General features: G+C 37.0%; 1 protein-coding gene, 1 long non-coding RNA gene, 1 other non-coding gene and 1 pseudogene across 6 annotated transcripts in view; 2 read left to right on the top strand and 2 right to left on the bottom strand.

The window, feature by feature from the left end:
* Positions 1-17094, bottom strand: part of ABL2 (ABL proto-oncogene 2, non-receptor tyrosine kinase) — an 88699-nt gene that overhangs the window by 41395 nt on the left and 30210 nt on the right. The window lies entirely within an intron of this gene.
* Positions 1809-10463, top strand: LOC120617623 (uncharacterized). Its single transcript, XR_005656976.1, has 3 exons — positions 1809-1895; positions 3516-3686; positions 8268-10463. It is a non-coding gene; the product is annotated as an uncharacterized LOC120617623 (long non-coding RNA).
* On the bottom strand, positions 6582-6700 carry LOC120617843 (uncharacterized; annotated as a pseudogene).
* Positions 10501-10619, top strand: LOC120617810 (5S ribosomal RNA). The gene has a single exon (XR_005657050.1). It is a non-coding gene; the product is annotated as a 5S ribosomal RNA (ribosomal RNA).

The raw sequence follows: 17094 nt of genomic DNA, 5'->3' as shown, positions 1-17094 counted from the left end.
TTTCACCCCTGAGACTGTGTGCCCCATACCCATCCAAAACCTCCAAACACCTGAAGGTCCAAACTAGACTCACCTGCTCCTATTAGAGTAGGAGCTTTCTCTAATTACAAAACCATAAATGTCGACACACTTTGGACCAAAGTCTTCTATTTCAGAGAAAGGAAAAGCACATTTGTCTAAGCAAGAAAAAATCCAAACTTATAAATGAAAGCACAGAACCAAGTAAATTCAAGGCCAGACCAAACGTGTTCGATATTTACTCAAAAAGAAGCCTAAAGGTTGCACTGAGGGAGAAGGGAAAGCAGAGAGGAGGAGGAAGACCGCATGTAACACCTCTTCTGTGGTCCTGAACAAGTCACGTCTGGCCCTGAACTTGGGAATCCTGACTCAGCACAACGCCCCGCTGTTAACCAGCATTGCCCACTTCAGCAGGCAGTATTCATATGCCCTTTGGTGGTCTCAAGCTCTAACGCAGACAGCTTATAAAAATATTTCCCAAAGCCACATATAATACTCCGAGAGAATTTTTAGAAAACAATTTCTCTACCTTGTTACATTTCCAGTTAACCTTTAGAAACAGACACTCTAGAGGGGCGCAGCTGGCCCATCCCTTAACCCAGTTCACTGGATTTGTTGCATGATGAACTTGGCCTGATTCGAAGTCCGGAAATGTGTTAATAAAATAATGTGAGATATAGGTGGGCCAAATGACATCCTTGACATCCAGACTGTACTGGGATACAAAAAGGACTCATTCTAGATTTGTGAGACATAGTAACCATTTATTGTGCTATTTAAAGAAGCCTGGCCTGTAAAACTCCTGATTGGACCACCTGTGAAGAGAATAAAAATCGGCTGCAGAAAACTACACTGAGATGACAAGGACTAGGCCATGGAGAATGACAGACTTAAGAAACCTTTTGAAGAAGGGATTTGATAATTACCTGGTAATAGAGAATATAGGAAAGAAAACTAGTATTAAATCTCTGGTTTGGAGCAAAATGAATATAAAGTAGCATCTAGATCACCAGAGACAGAGTTACAGATTAGAACATAAGTGAGCTATATCCACTGAGGATGTATATTTAGGAGTTACCAACATGGTTCACATTTTATACAAACGACAAAGGAAATTATTAGTATTCAGTCAAAAGCATATGTTAGCAATTAAAGTGGCAATAATTACAAGGCTTTGTTATTTAGTTTCTGAAATACTCTTTAATCCAAAATACTCTATTTCTTGATGATGCCAGATATTTCTATCCTCATTCCATGCACCATCTCTAGGCGAAGCCATTCACATCTGCTACTTTTAATTATAAATTCTAGGCTACTGGCTCCTGTACTAGTTGCCTGTGGCTGCTGTAACAAATTGCCACAAACTAGATGGCTTAACACAACAAAAATGCATTCTCTCATAGTTCTGGAGGCTAGAAATCTGCAATCGGTATAATTAGGACAAAATCAAGGTATCAGCAAGGCCTCAGCTCCCTTCAGAGGCTCTAGGGGAGAATCCATGCCTTGCCTTGCCTCTTCCAGTTTCTCGTGGCTACCAGCATTCTGTGGTTCGTGGCCACATCGCTCCAATCTTCAAGGCCTGCATCTTCAGCTCTCTCTCAGTTTCCCCTTCACATCATCCTTTCCTGTGAAGCCTCCCTCTGCCTCTCTCTTATAAGGATACGCGTGACTGCGTTTAGGGCTCACTTACATAACCCAGGATAATTTCCCCACTTCATCTGTAAAGACACTCCCCACACCATCCCCCTTTTTTTTGCTATGTGAGGTGAGTCACAGATGTCTTTTGAAGAGGCACTTTCCGGCCAACCACAGCTCCCAAATCTCGCCAACCCTGATCACTCTTTGACAACAGATCAGTTGACTCCTATAGCCCATGGGTGAGTATACTTAGATATCCTAAGAGAGCCAAAAATCCATTTCAATCCATTTTGTTCCTACTTTCGGTTTCGTTTGCTTTTTGGTGGTGGGGTGTGTGTGTGTGGTGTGTGATGTGTTGTGTGTGGCATGCCCCAGTCTTAAGGCATCCAGCCCAGAAACTTCATCATTCTAGACTTTTTTTTCCCCTAAATCTATCACTATAGCCTATATTCTCCCTTTTAAATCTGTCAAATCCATCTATTCCTTTCTGTCCGTTGACCACTGTCCGAATTTGTGCCCTTTACCTCCTTGCCTGAGCTGCCATGACATTCATCTACCTGATCTTCCTGACTTCGGTCTCAATCTGCTCCAATCTAATACCTACGCTGCCTCTACACTGACATTTTGAAAAGGCAAACCTCAAGTCATGTTTCTACTTAAAACCTCAGATGGACTCTTGACTGCACAGTCACAATTCCAAATTCCTTAGCATGGTACAAGAAGGATCCGCCACGATCGGGCATTTGCTTACCTCTCCAGCCTCACCTCTCACCGCTCTTTACCCTATGCTTCGCCCATGTACCCCACCAGCAGCTCTCTGGTAGACTGAACGTGTCAACCTGTTCAATCTCTGCATATGCTGACTTCCTCTTCCTAAATTCTATTCCTTTCCACTTCCCTAGTGAACTCATCATTTCAAACGATTCATATTTCCTCTCTTCTGTTCGATGTTCTCAAAAGTATTTTCTCTCTCACCTAAAGTTTATAACTCCACACTGCATGACAATCACATGGGTTTTTACTGATACAGTTATTTGAGGGGAGGAAATACCCCGCATTACAGTACATGTAAGTTACTATTACCTACATGTCTGACTCCGGCCCCATCCCACTTAAAAGCGGGGATTATATGTCTTATTCATATCCATTTCCTACAACATGTATTTAATATCGATTGACATGTTTTTTCCTAATTATAGAAGCCACGCTCGCCCATTTTCTAGAATCCAAAACACATAGTAATAGACAATTAAAAGCAGTCATAATCCTATCACCCAGAAATAACTACTGATAATATTTTTCGGACATCTTTAACCAGTCTTTTCCTTGTCATACTCTTAAAAATGTTCTCTAATATACACTCTTATAGCAATTTTTATCCTTAAGGCTAAAATTAAAATATAACCTACTAATTCCTATCATTAAGGTTTAGAGCTTGTTCACAGAAGGGATTTAGTCCACAGAATTGTTTGGACATGTGCAAATTTGATTTCATTTAGGTTTTTGTTCTAGATATTCAGATTCCTAAGATGCAAGATATATAAAAGTGATATGGTTTAAAGAAATTCAAAGTAAACTTTATCAGTAGATAGTTTTTACATATTTATAGAGCATAAACAATTTTAGTTTTCATGGATGGACAAAATTTAAATAAAATATATGTTGCAATCCATTCCTAAAGTATTCTAGCCATTTTGTGGCCAAAATACCAACTGCCCAAAAATCAAATAGCAAACTTTTCAAAAATCAGAATATTTCAGAAACTTATTCCAATGAGCTTAATAATTTTTAAAGATCATGCTTAATTATGTACTGGTCTCTAAGACACAGACACTGAAGTCTCCTCTCTCCCTTCCCAGATCTTCATTCTCCTCAGAAAGTTTAATTAGAATCTTGGCTTTCAACTCCACCCTCAAGGAAATGGAAGACTTGTTATAATTTATTAAATCCAGAGACACTGACTGGGCCACATTTTCTCCATCTACTGTGTCTTATTAGAAGGTCTGGTCCTTTTTCATGCACCTGGAAAGGTAAGATCTATCCTTGGTCCTCGCTAACTATTTCTTCAACAGGGTTTGAAGCCGAAACTTCTGCTGATAACAGTGTTATCCTGCCCTGCTGAGTTCTATGTGCAGGTGTCATCCTCGAAAGAAGATTTTGTATAAAGGAGTAACATAGGGTGGGGCTTATGAATTCTTGTGTTCTAAGAAAACCTCTTTAATAGTATCCCCCTAATAGCGCTCCCTTCTCATTATTTCTTACATTTTTGAGGGTATAGTTTTTCTAAGATAAGATGTTTGCATTTTGGAAAGAGTCAACTAGCTATTTGCAGATAAAACTCTTTAACTAGCTCTTTGCATTTAACGACATGACCACCGATTTTCCTCTGTATTAATCACTGTTCCTTGCACGTACTAGTCACTCAAGTATTTTTAAATTAATGTTCACAAATCTCCACTGTATGAGGTTTCTGCGCAAACTAAAAATGACTCGAGGCAATTCTAACTCTCCCTAGAGTATGACTGTAATAATAGCTACCACTTACGGAGTATATATTACGTACTAGGCACTTTGCACACTTTGATATATTATAATTATAATATCATTATCTACAGCTCTGAAGGACAGGCATTATCATCGCCAACATACAAATGCTCAGAAATGTTAAGTAACTTATTCAAGTTCAAGAACCAGTTGGTGAAGCCAGATTTCAAAACCCTAGGTATTGTGTAAATCCAAAGCCCATGCTCTTTTCACTGTTCCAGGCTGCCTCCGCCTCCCTCATTGATAGACAGTGGTACCAAAACAACTGGAAAAGTCTTTTTCATATCTTCTAGAGAAGAATCTAAAGACAGGCAGACTCCCCAAGTGAAATGACCTTGATTCATCTGTCTATACATAGGATGCCATTTAAGTCAAGCTCAAGAGACTAATTAGAATGACATACATGTGCTTACCAGTCCATTTCATCAAAGGAAAAAGGAAATTTCTACCTTTTACTCTCAGTAGCAGAGTAATCACAAATTTTTCCAGAGTTAATGCATAATGACTCAGAGAATTAAAAAATTTGTATAGGTCATGCCAGAACTTAGAATGCATCCACAAATATAACCTTTTCTCTAATTAACTGAACAACTTTCATCTCTGTACAATCTTATTTAGATCAAAACAAAATGGACTGTTCTTTACTGCTGATCTGTCCTTGTTGAAAGGATGAGCAGAAGAAAAGTTTCCTTCAATGTATGAAACATCTCACACAAAAAAGTAATATACATACAGGTATTCATTAAGAGATATTTCTTATAGTTCTAGAGGTTTTCTAACTGTACCCTTTAGGACACCTGTCATTGCTCTGCAGATAACTTAGTAACAATCCTTTCATGTGATGCTAACAAACAAAAAAGCTGGTTTTCCTGTTTCGGACTCACAGAACTAGTTTTCCAATAACCACGAAGAGGCACGTCCGTGTGTATGTACTACGTTCCCTAAACTTGGGTCCTGACTGCAAGCTATTTCCTGCTGGCTGAACTCATATATTCCGACTGCCTTAACTAAGAGCAACAAAGACGTTATTCATTACCCTTATTTCAGCAACTACTGGCTGTCCAAAGCAATAGAATTCTCTCTACAGCATCAGTGTTAGAGGTAATAGGTAAAAAACACATTTCAAATTTCAAGATTCTTTTGGTTTAGGGCTTATATTAATACACATTTTTTGTTCAAGCAATCTATAAAAACATTCTCAAGATTCAATCCCTGTGGTTTCACTGCTGAACCCTGAAATCAAACTCTGATTATCATTGAAATCAAAAATATTACTGGAAAATGTTAATGATATATCATAGTTAATAAACTCTATATTAAAGTTAATTTTACTAGATATGTCAGTATCGAATTGTGAACACACAGTACTGTAAGTATTATGTGACTACTGTGTATTCACGTGGCTATGTGTACTATGATTCATTGTAAAGCTCGCTATTATCGCTGGTTTAATTTATGGTGTGGTGTAAAAATCACAGGGCAGCAAAAAACTGCTTTAACAGCACCACTACCAATAATGTCTTTCCAGGCCACTAGTCCAAATACCAGGTGAGAGCTACAGAGAATTTAGAAAAAGAAGAAAGAGAGAGAAGGAAGGAAAAGCATACTTTAGAGGTATCCAAAAGATAAAAATACAGAATCCTTTTAGAGTAAGATTTGAAATTCTGCCTCTGGCACTTACGGGCCTTGAAATCAGAGCAGTTAATAACTTTGAAAACAACTAAAGCCGCCCTATTAACATCAGGGCGCGACAGAATCTTAACAGTACTGCAAAAGTACACATGCTTCTTAAATATCCCCCTATGCCAGGGACTACTGTCCTGACTGCCAAACCGGAATGTTTTAAGGGCCCCACACGATCACCTGATTGACTGGCTTTCTGCACTTATGTAGTGAAATGACCTCTGACCTAAGGCTAGAAACGGGTGAGTAAAATAAGGCCTCTTTCCATGATGAGGGCGTACAGATTAGAGAATGACTAAGATAAAGCCAGACAAAGATACCACGAAAAAAGAAAGCTACAGACCAATATCCATTATTTAGATGCAAAATTCCTCAATAAATTATTAGAAATCAAATCAAGGTGCATACTAAAAGGACTATACACTATACCAAGTGAGATTTATCCCAAGAATGCAACGTTGGTTCAACATATGAAAATCAATGTAATATACTAAGATAATAAAGGGAAAAAAAATGATCATCTCAGTATAACTCCTATTCTTATTATGTGGGAAATATTTTTAAAATATGCATTCCCGATTTAGATATATAATTTCTAGTTTTTTGTTTTGTTTGGTTTTTAGACGAGGCAATGCTTGGTTGACCTCATAGATTGCAAAGACCTTGTCAGTTTACTATCCCTTATTTCTTACTTTTTACGCCTACAGCATCTGGTCTTCCTAGGTGGTCTCCCATCCAAGTACTAACCAGGCCCAACCCTGCTTAGCTTCCGAGATCAGACAGGATCGGGCTTGTTCAGGGTAGCATGGCCATAGACTCTAGTTTTTTTTAAGAGACGTTTAAAAGTCATGCTTCGTGTTTAACAACAATACATGATAATAGCTCTCATTCATGAGTACCTAACACAAGTGAGGTGTTGGCACATGAAATCTGATTTAATTATGACCATCCTGCAAGGCAGCTGTTAAACAGGCAGTAGAGCGTGGTAGTTAAGAACACATACCCCAGAGCCTGATTTCCTGGGTTTGAATCCTAGTTCTACCACTTTCTGTGTGACTGTCATTAACAAAAGTGGACAGTAAAACAATGCCTATCCTTATAGAACCACCATAAGAATTAAATATTATTGCATGTAAAGATCTTAAGACAGTGTCTGATATAAAATAATGGCTGTATAAAATGTTGACTATTTGGCTGATGAAGATTAAAAGGTGGAATGTACACCAAGACCTATATTCAGATCTTAACGATGAAGTTTCTGTCTTTTCAAACTCTCAGACTGCAGTGAGTGAAAGATGGCTTCAATTTAACGTAGGTAAAATGCATACTCTAAGTACAGATAATCTCTTTAACCTGTAATCCTTAGAACTTGATGACCAAGATCAATTAATTTTCTAATTCATAGAGAGGGTCTAGGCTAAGCCCCTCCTTCTCCATAAGTATTGCAAGGTGAAACAGTCACAGAGCACATGAAGGTTACCCCATCTTGCTGGTGGTATGGTACGTAGTCCTAGACAGGATACTGGCTCAAATGTGCTGACAGACTGTTTCCATAAATTGGAATTCTGATTAAAAGCCCTGGGTACCTACACTTTTTTATACTTGGCTAACACATTCTAACAGAATTATATAAATCTCTCAAATAATCTGGATTGAATTGATGTAATGTGTTTAAATACAAACTTCTCTAAAGTTGCTTATACTGATACAATATCATTTCTTATACAATACTCTATCTTCTGCACCATTCCTATATATCAAAATGCTACTTAAATACTAGGCTTTTGGAACATATCAGTATATATCTAATTATCATATTAGTATGTATATAATTAATACTAATTGTACCTAATTATCTAATTCTCATAATAATCCTGTCAGGTAAATAATTTATCCAAGATCACATAGATTTGCTCTAATTTCCTTCATCTGCACTATATCCTATACTTTATCTTTGAAAGGTAATACTGAGACACAGGTCTTTTTAAAATACCTATTCTTAAAATACTTATGTTCTAAATAAAACAAACATTACATACCATATATGACCATTTACAATTTTAATGTAATCATTTAACCCAGGATTTCACAGTCATGACACTACTGATATCTTGGCCAGATAATTCTTGGTTTGGGGAAGCTGTTGTGTGTACTGCAGGATGTTTAGCAGCATCCCTAGCCTCTACCCACTAAATGCTATTAACACCCCATTCCCAATTGCGACAACCAAAAATGTCTCAAAAGTCTGTCAAACAACCTCTGGAGGGCAAATCGCCCCCAGGTGAAAACCACTGATATATAAAGTCTTGATAAAGGTCGTAACTGAGTGGTACTCGCACCCAAGTTTTCAGAGTCTGAATCCAGTGTTCGCTCGTCTTCAACAGATCTGCTTCCCCTTCTATGACCCTAACCACGACCCGTAGGAAGAAAAAGATGCGACAGTGTGACCTGGAGTACAAACATGGGCAAGTGAAACTGGGCTGTAAAACGTATCCTCACTACATGCGATACTCATGTTCCCGTCCTTCCCCTCTCTGCCTTCTCAGCTGCTGAGGGCTTCCAACTGAACTGCTCTCACAACCCGAACTGGAAAACTAAGGCAGTAACACGTGCCAATCTGTATTAGTGTTCTCATGTGTTTCACAAAGTTTTTCAGCATCACCAGATATACAGAAAGATGTTGTGATTAATCCTAGTCAGATCTAGATGATCTGAACCTTCTCTGATTTTGCTGCTCTGCTAACAAAACCCCAAACTAAATGATTCCCTAGAATGGGTTTCTCCAACACTAGTACAAGTAACAATCACCTGAAGGGCCTGTTGAACACACATTACAGGGCCTCACTGAGTTTTTCTTTCTGGTGGCCTAGGGAGGGTCCCAAGAATTTGCATTTCTAATATCACCCAGAGGTGCTAATGGTGCTACTGGTCTAAGAATCAAACTATCAAACCACCTAGTACTTCCTTAGAAATGGGGAGAGTCATGAAAAACAAACATGAAATAGAGAAGGATATGATAAGCTATATAACCCATCTCAAGATAAAAGTGAATACATTCGTTAATTGTTTACTTCAGGACTTAAAACCTAAATGAAATCATGAATCTATTTGACAAATAATGACTAGTTATTATGTGCCACACTATGTGGAGTAACATGCTAAGTCAATATTTCCCAAAGTCTGTGTCATAAAGTATGTTAAGTAGATGTCACAGGCCAAGTGTTCCATAAATAAGATGGGAAAATGCTGGATAAAACAAGTCCTACGACAAAGAAATATCCAACTTATTAGAGCCATTAAAATACTCATGTTCATAGTAGCCCTCCAAAAGGTAGCTACTGCAGGGGGCATATCTCAGTTTTCTTTTCTGAGTTTCTTTCCACTGAGCATTACAGGGAATGCACTGTAAGATATAAATTGAGGGAGAGAAAGGTTTAGATACAGCTCTGTGTCAAGCACTCCACATAAACCACTTAAAATTATCTACTTTTCGTAATAATCCTGTCAGGTAAATATTTTGTCACAAAGCGACTAATAGGGTAACCCACATTTAAAACCCAGCTTTTAGGTCTATGAAATCTTGTGACACTGTCTAATACAAAAATAAGAAAAAGTAGTGAGAAAAAGAAATATTACTTACAGAGGGTGTACAAAGGCCAAACAAAAATGAGACACTAAGAAAAGAAACCATTCAAAAAAAACAAGCAAAGGACTTGAACAGACTCTTCCTCAAAGAAGTAATATGAACAGCAAACAGCATGAAAAGATGTTGAACATCTGCGGCCACAAAGGAAATGCAAATTAAAACCACAATGCGATACCGCTACACACCTATCAGAATGGCTAATATAAAAAACACCGACAGAAGCAAGCACTAATGAGGATGCCGACCAACTGCAACTCCCATACCCAGCTAAGGGGAATGCAAAACGATACAGCCGCTCTGGAAAAAAGTTTGGCAGTTTTTTATAAAGTAAACATACACTTATCACATGACCCAGCAATCCCACTTGTCGGTGGAGGAACATTTATGGTAGCTCTATTCGTAACTGCCCCAACTTGAAACAACCTGAATATTCGACAGATGAATGTAAACAAAATGTGGTACACAGCCATACGATGGAATACTACTCAGCAATAAAAAAGAATGAACTATTGATACACACAAAAACTTGGATGACTGCAAAGGCATTATGCCGTTTCCAACAGAAACCAGTCTCAGAAGGTTATATTCTGTATGGTTCTATTTAAAAGACAAAACAGTAGTGACAGAGGTCAGTGGTTCCTCATGGGGAAGATGCGACTACAGAGAGACTGCATAGCAAAGTTTTCTGGGATAATCATTCTGCTGATTGTGGGGTTATACAAATCAACATGGGTTAAAATTCATAGAACTGTATGAACAAAAAAGTCAACTTTACTGTATGGTAATTTAAAAAATAAAGAGAAAAAGAGCAAAAAATGGGTTGGAGCACATTTTCTCACCAGTTATGTAAAAATAATAAAAAGTCATGCCATAAGTATATCATGATGAGATATAAGATGAGAATTTAAGTATATAAGTATATAAGATGAGAATTTGCAGCTTAACTTCAGAATCTAAAATTTAGGCATTTAGTCTATGGCCATGCCACCCTGATCATGCTCGATCTTGTCTGATCTCGGAAGCTAAGCAGGGTTGGGCCTGGTTAGTACTTGGATGGGAGACCACCCAGGAAGACCAGGTGCTGTAGGCTTTAAAAACAAAATAAAAAATATATATAAAATAAAATGTATGCATTTATTTTACATATAAATACCCTTTTGTTCAAAATTGTGACAGGAGTTTAGAAAAACTAAGATCTTTCTTTTTAAACACATACAATTTGTGGAATTCAGCATTCCAAGATCTTTGCATCTTAGCAGAAACACATCATCACTTGTGTTGTTTAGGCAAAAGATAATAAAATATCTAAGGGATGAAAGGAATGTGCCAATCCTCTCTCCCTCATGGAATTCCCAAAGGCAGTGTAGCTAGCACCTGGTCCAATGACTTCAATGCAAGCTCAGAGCTGACATTCCTAGGGAGGGACTCACAAATAAACCTGGATCATTTCTGCTACAATACAATCCTCTGTAACCAAAGCAGTCAGCTGTTTCACTGACACAGTGGAAGCATGCAACAACTGCCTACATACACACAGGTTTCTGTGCGTGGAATGCATATGAATGTGACTGCACACAAAAAGAAACAAAATAACTCAATCCACAGGAAATTCTAAAATGCCTCTCAATAATAATTCATCAATGTACTAATTATTCAAATATTTATTGAACATCCACTTTGTGCCAAGCACCAGAAGTATATTAGTAAAACAGAAAGGTGAAATCTGGCCCTCAAGTATCACCTCCAGTTTAAAGACACACAAGTCATTTTTATTATACCAATCATCTGAAGTAGGTAAAGTGAATGAGGATGGAGACATTCCAAGTCAAGAGTGATTAATGACAGCAAACTACACAGTACATTCCAGAAACTGAAAAAAAAATTAGTATGGTGCCAGGGATTCTGCTTGTTTTCTGTTTGTGGTGGGGGAAGAGGAGGGAGTGGTACATGAAATGAAGTGCTATGAAAATTAGAGGAGGAGATAAGCAAATAGCAGATCTTGGAGAACCTGAATTCCACACCAAGAAATTCAGATTTATCTTGTTGACAATTAGAAGCCATTAAAGAGCAGTAATAACTTTAAGAGTTTTTCAGACAAGTATTTGGAATTTTCTGGTGGGGACAAATAAACTACGGAGACAAAATATGCACAATACACACTAGGGCACTGAGATAATAGTTAAATAGTGTTTCTCTAGCTGCAATAAAACAACAATAACTTATTAACTCTTCCTAAGGAATTCAAAGAGTATCCTGCATAATATTAATAATTTGCATTTGTATTAAACTTTACTATTTACAAATCATTTTTACCATACACTGCTAATAACATTCATACTGTTCTATAAAATTAAAGATTGAGGACATATCTTAATTAAACTAAACTGCCCTTGTTCTAACATTCAAATTATATGTAAATGAGAAAAATGTAACCAATATTCTCATTGGCTGAAAACAGTTCAACTTAGTGGCTCATGGACATCTCCTTCCCACCCTGAGTCCGCCACCTTGGTTTGGGCCACCTTCATTCTTCAACTGGGTTTTTGCAATGGTCTCCTCACGGGTCTCTCAGCCTCTAGGCTTATCTAACGTCAGTGTTATATGTAGAAACAGCCAAAAATGACTTATTTTTCTAGAGCACAAGAAAACCTGACCACATTTCTACTCTGCTGTTTAAAACATTCCAATGATTTCTCCATTGCACCAAAGTTAAAGTCTAACCTCTCTCACATGGCATAAAAGGTTCTTTTACAATGACCTTGGCCTTACTCTCCTTCCCATTCTCTTTCACCATATACTCTAGACATACCAACTCTATAGTTTCCATCCTTCTTTCATTTTGGCAAATATTGTTCCCTCAAACCCAAACTCCTACTGCTTCAGATTTCTATTTAGGTGTCTCATTCTAGTAACTATCACCAACACAAAACAAAACATCTCAATAAAAGATGCACAGGATAGGCTGGATTATCGGTCCCAATTTTTCAGTTCCTCCCCGTTAGAGAATATACATCCATATCCTTGGCCAAAATGCTCTGCAGTTAACTACCACTAGAATAGGCAAAGTCTATTTTCCTGCTCCATTTAGGTTGGGCTTGGTTATAGGATTTCTCTGCCCAACAGTGCGGGCAGTATGCCAGTTCTGAATTGGGGTCTTAAAAGGCTTTGCATGAGTGCTTCTCAGCCCTCTTCATGCTTCCTCTAACTCCGTAAGAAGATCATAAGACGTGCCAAGCAGATCTATGAGCCTGGAGCCAAATCTAGAGGAACCCAGTCAAGCTCAGCCAAGATCAACCAAATCCCAGAGATTCATGAGGGGAAAAAAATGTTTTAAGCTACTGAGATTTTCAGATTATTTATTATTTATTTAGTTTTTTTTTTTTTTTGCAGCAATAGCCGATATAGTACATTTCCAATAAAATTTTACTTTTATCAAAAATATAGTTTTGATTATGTACTGATAGGTTAGAATCCTCATTCAATCATAAAGATTTTAAACACACTAAAACCAAAATTCAATTTCAATTTATATACCTACCTTAAGTGCAGAGAATTGTGATACGGTGTTTGGGCAGTAAATAAAATACAACACTAAAATAAATACAACATTAGGATAGTCAATAAAATATAACATTAGGATAAATTCTATGAAGAAAGTGGAATAGAAATACAAATCCAGTGAAGACCAGGAGTAATTTACAACTTTCAGCTGTTAACAAAGAGCCTGTTCAGGTACTTTATACATGGATAAGGGTGTTAAAGATTCCCAGACACTTTAGATTGCTGGATACTTTTTAAAAATGATATAACTGTTTTATTTGAAAATGTCATTATTTACAACACACCAAAAAGTATATAATTTGCAATGATTTAAACTTGTGATGGAAAAGTTTTCAGATGTCACCCAAAATATGTGCGAGAGAAGACAGACATTGTCTTTCTTTTGGTGTATAGTTCTATGAATTTTAATACATATACAGATCCGTATAATCCACTGTTTGTAAAAGACAGAAAAGATACATCTGCCTCCTGCTATCCCCCCTTTACAGTCACATCCTCTTCTCACCTAGATCTTTTAGAAGTTCCTTAAGGAAATATGTGAACAAAAAAGTTTGAAGAACACTATTATATGACAATTAACTAGTCCATTTATTGAGGCTTCAAATTTTCAGTCAAATTCTAGATCACTTAATATTAATAATGCCAAAAATATCCAATAAGCAATGGTAAATTCTACTCTGTGGGACAAGTAACATACTCAAGTCCATCAATACTGAGTTGGTTAATATACTTATTGACGCACGGTCCACTGCAGCCAAGACTTAAAGTGTCTTCATAATATTCAGAGAACAACATAGCTAATGTCATCTGGAAACCAATTTTATCTTTAGATAGACTTGCTTGGTTATACTAGATAGTATTAAAAGGCCTCCTAGTTAAATTTTCTCCCATTTTCTGTTTGCCTGAATTTTTCAGAAAGTTGAGACTTAGACAAATATCACTCGTAAAGAGCAATTCCAAATGAAAATCATAAATGTATAATACAAACCAGAATAAACTCCTTTGTACACGAGTGGGTTTTAATCAGTCTTTCTCAAAACATCAAGCATACCATCACTAGGAGAGGCATCAAAAGTCAAAACCAAGGGACTTCAAACAGATGAAAAAGACAGGCAAGGCAAGTCAAATACAGGAAATAACTTAAAGTAATTCTTGATGAATTATTTAAGATCGGTGTTTTAATTCTATCCAACTCTACAGAAAAACCTTGGTAATAAAAGTGGATTATTTTAGTGATAAAGACTAACTGGAACTTTAAGCAAACATAATCAGTCAGTAGGGCTTATAGGAGGAGGGGCCAGGGCTTGTGGAAGTTTTCCAACTTTACATAATTGCGAGAACCCCACACAAGAACCCCACACGAAGAACTGTGTTTATAATAAAACTCTATGGCTCTCATGTCCCCTCCCCTTAACTTTTCCCTTCTATGAATACCCCTCCGTCTCGGCATGCAGGCCAGAGTGTGCACGTGGCTTGCCACGTCTGCATGCATTGGGTTGTAACTCTTTCTTTTTCCCAAATAAATCCTTTTTGGTGATGAGACACCCAATCAGTATTATTTTTCAGTTGACATTAGTCTTTAAGACCCAACATTAAATAATATATTTCTCTTTAAAAAAAAAATGCAAATCCCCAGCATCGCTATATTTGAGAATAACAAGAAATTAAATGTTAAGTGGAAAGTGGGAACTTAAATAATCTGTAATAGCATGAATTAATACAAACAGAAGTCCTCATTTATTCAAAAATATTTTAACCACTACTCTGTTTAAGAGACTACAGCTCTGATATAACTGGTGATTCTGTCAAAATTACAATGAGAATTTCACTAACTGTTTAATAACAAACAGCACTGTACTTACAGGAGGGTTTTACTGTTAGCCAGATCCTACGGGGGATACAGAGATGAAAAATACAGAGACTGCTCTCAAGGAGCTTCATATCCAAGTTACAGATTTGGTTAGAATAAGTTCAGTTTACAGTGTTATGAAGTACAGTGTATACTTAATTCTGCTACACCTAAATACAAGGAAACAGAAATAAGATTCTGTAAAGAACTCTATGAAACTTCAAAGAACGAGTTTTCACATTCATGTTTCATGTACCCAGAAAAGTCTTGCATAATTTACTTTCTCATTTCTGAAAAGAACAAAATCATCAAACTAACATTAGTCACAGATATTCCTTTCTGACTGCTATATTTCCCCAAGAAAATGAAAAAAATCCCAGGAGACCACAATACCTTTCTCCTCACTAAAACTAACCACAGAGCTAGAGCTGATAATAATCCACAGCAAAGTAAAAAGCAAATCAATTCGCCTTAAAAATAATAGGCTATCAGCACTTTCAAGAGCAAAGACAAGAATTAAAAGTTGGCACATGCTACATTTCAAGCAAAGGTAACTACTGGGTCAGGTCTTGTCCCAGGAAGGATCACAAAGTCGGTCTTGATGGGCAGGTACCTACCCCCTCCTGACCTCTCTTGTGAATCTGTCCTCTTATTTTCCAAGGACTTTAACCCTTCATGATCCTCCCATGACTCTCTGGATGCACACATACACAAATGCGCATACAGTCCCAAGTCAGTCTTTTTCTATCTAAAGGACTAAAGTGATTTTATTTGATTGTACAATGGTAGCAGAGGGAAGAGAATGGATTCCATTTAACTACACAGGAGCTGAGGGTATTTACTCCTCCAGACAAGGTCTCTAGAACGATTTTAATATAGAGACTTAGAATTGAAAGATAATTCATGGAATTTAAACATAACCTGATACTTAACTTCTACAAAGATGTTAATGTACAATAACTAATGTACAAATTATTGCATTGAATCCCACCCCCCCTCCCAACAGCATAATAATGTTTACATCTTACTTGGTTATACAGTTTAAAAAAATTCCCCCAATTTTAGGCATTAACTAGCAGGCAGAAAGACACCACTGGAGTTCCTCAAATCATGCAGTAAAGCCAATCTATCCCTATTAGATATACATCTGGAATAGCTGTTTTAACTCTGGCCAAAAAAGCAAGTAAATCTCTTCTGAAAATACTAAAGTAACAAGATCAGAGACAGAAGTCCACCCAGAATACTACGAGGAACTTTGTACTGTAAAATATGAATATAACAAGCTCCATCTGGACATTTAGAAACCATTAAAAATCATACATTATAAAGAAAAAATTTTAGTAAAAAAAAAAACTTCCATATGCATTCTTCCAAACCCATCAAGAAATATTTTGAAAGTATGTTCTAGGCAATAGTTGATATAATTAGAATACCACAGCAACAACTTTTAAAGCTACAAAGGCTTATATTGGGTTTTCAGAAATAACTCTTTCCTTTGAGCAAAACAGTATCAAAAGTGAAAGCAGAGACTCTACAGATCAACAGAGATTTAGAATATATATCAATGCCATTAGATATATTATTAAATATTACACCAATTATTAAAATATCATTGTGATAAATAGGTCTTATCTGGATACTAATTCAAACTGAAAAAGAATGACATTTGGACCTTAACTGGATATGTGATTATATAAAAGCAAAACGAATGTTTTTTAAAAAAATTTACAATGACACTTAACCTCTTTAAAGAAATCCTGAAGCATGATATTGTTACTTGCAAGGGAAAAAAATAGTTTCAAATATATTGGTAAGCCGCATCTTTATTATGGTTTCCCCTTCCTGTCTATGTGTGCGTGTATGTTCATGTCAAATCTAATGTAATGAAAGAATTCCCACTTTTTATATACTGACTTAAGCATATGCCTTGAAAGCAGCTGCAGGACCTCCCTCCACTCCTAACAGGTTTTCTTCCTTTGCCTCCCTTTGACTTTACCTCCCCCTCCCCGGCACGCCCCGGGAACAAACCGTTCTCCCTACTCCTGCCTCACCTTGGATCACGGAATAAGCGTACCCCATCCACATACTTGCAGACACACGATGAACCCAAAGCCTTTTCAGTACTATAGTTCTTTGATATTTCTGGCTGAAGTCC

This window comes from Pteropus medius, unplaced genomic scaffold, assembly GCF_902729225.1.
Source record: "Pteropus medius unplaced genomic scaffold, Ma_sr-lr_union100, whole genome shotgun sequence".
In the NCBI taxonomy this organism is placed as follows: domain Eukaryota; kingdom Metazoa; phylum Chordata; class Mammalia; order Chiroptera; family Pteropodidae; genus Pteropus; species Pteropus medius.
Note: the sequence above shows the minus strand (reverse complement) of the source record. Positions and strands in the feature narration are given on the sequence as shown.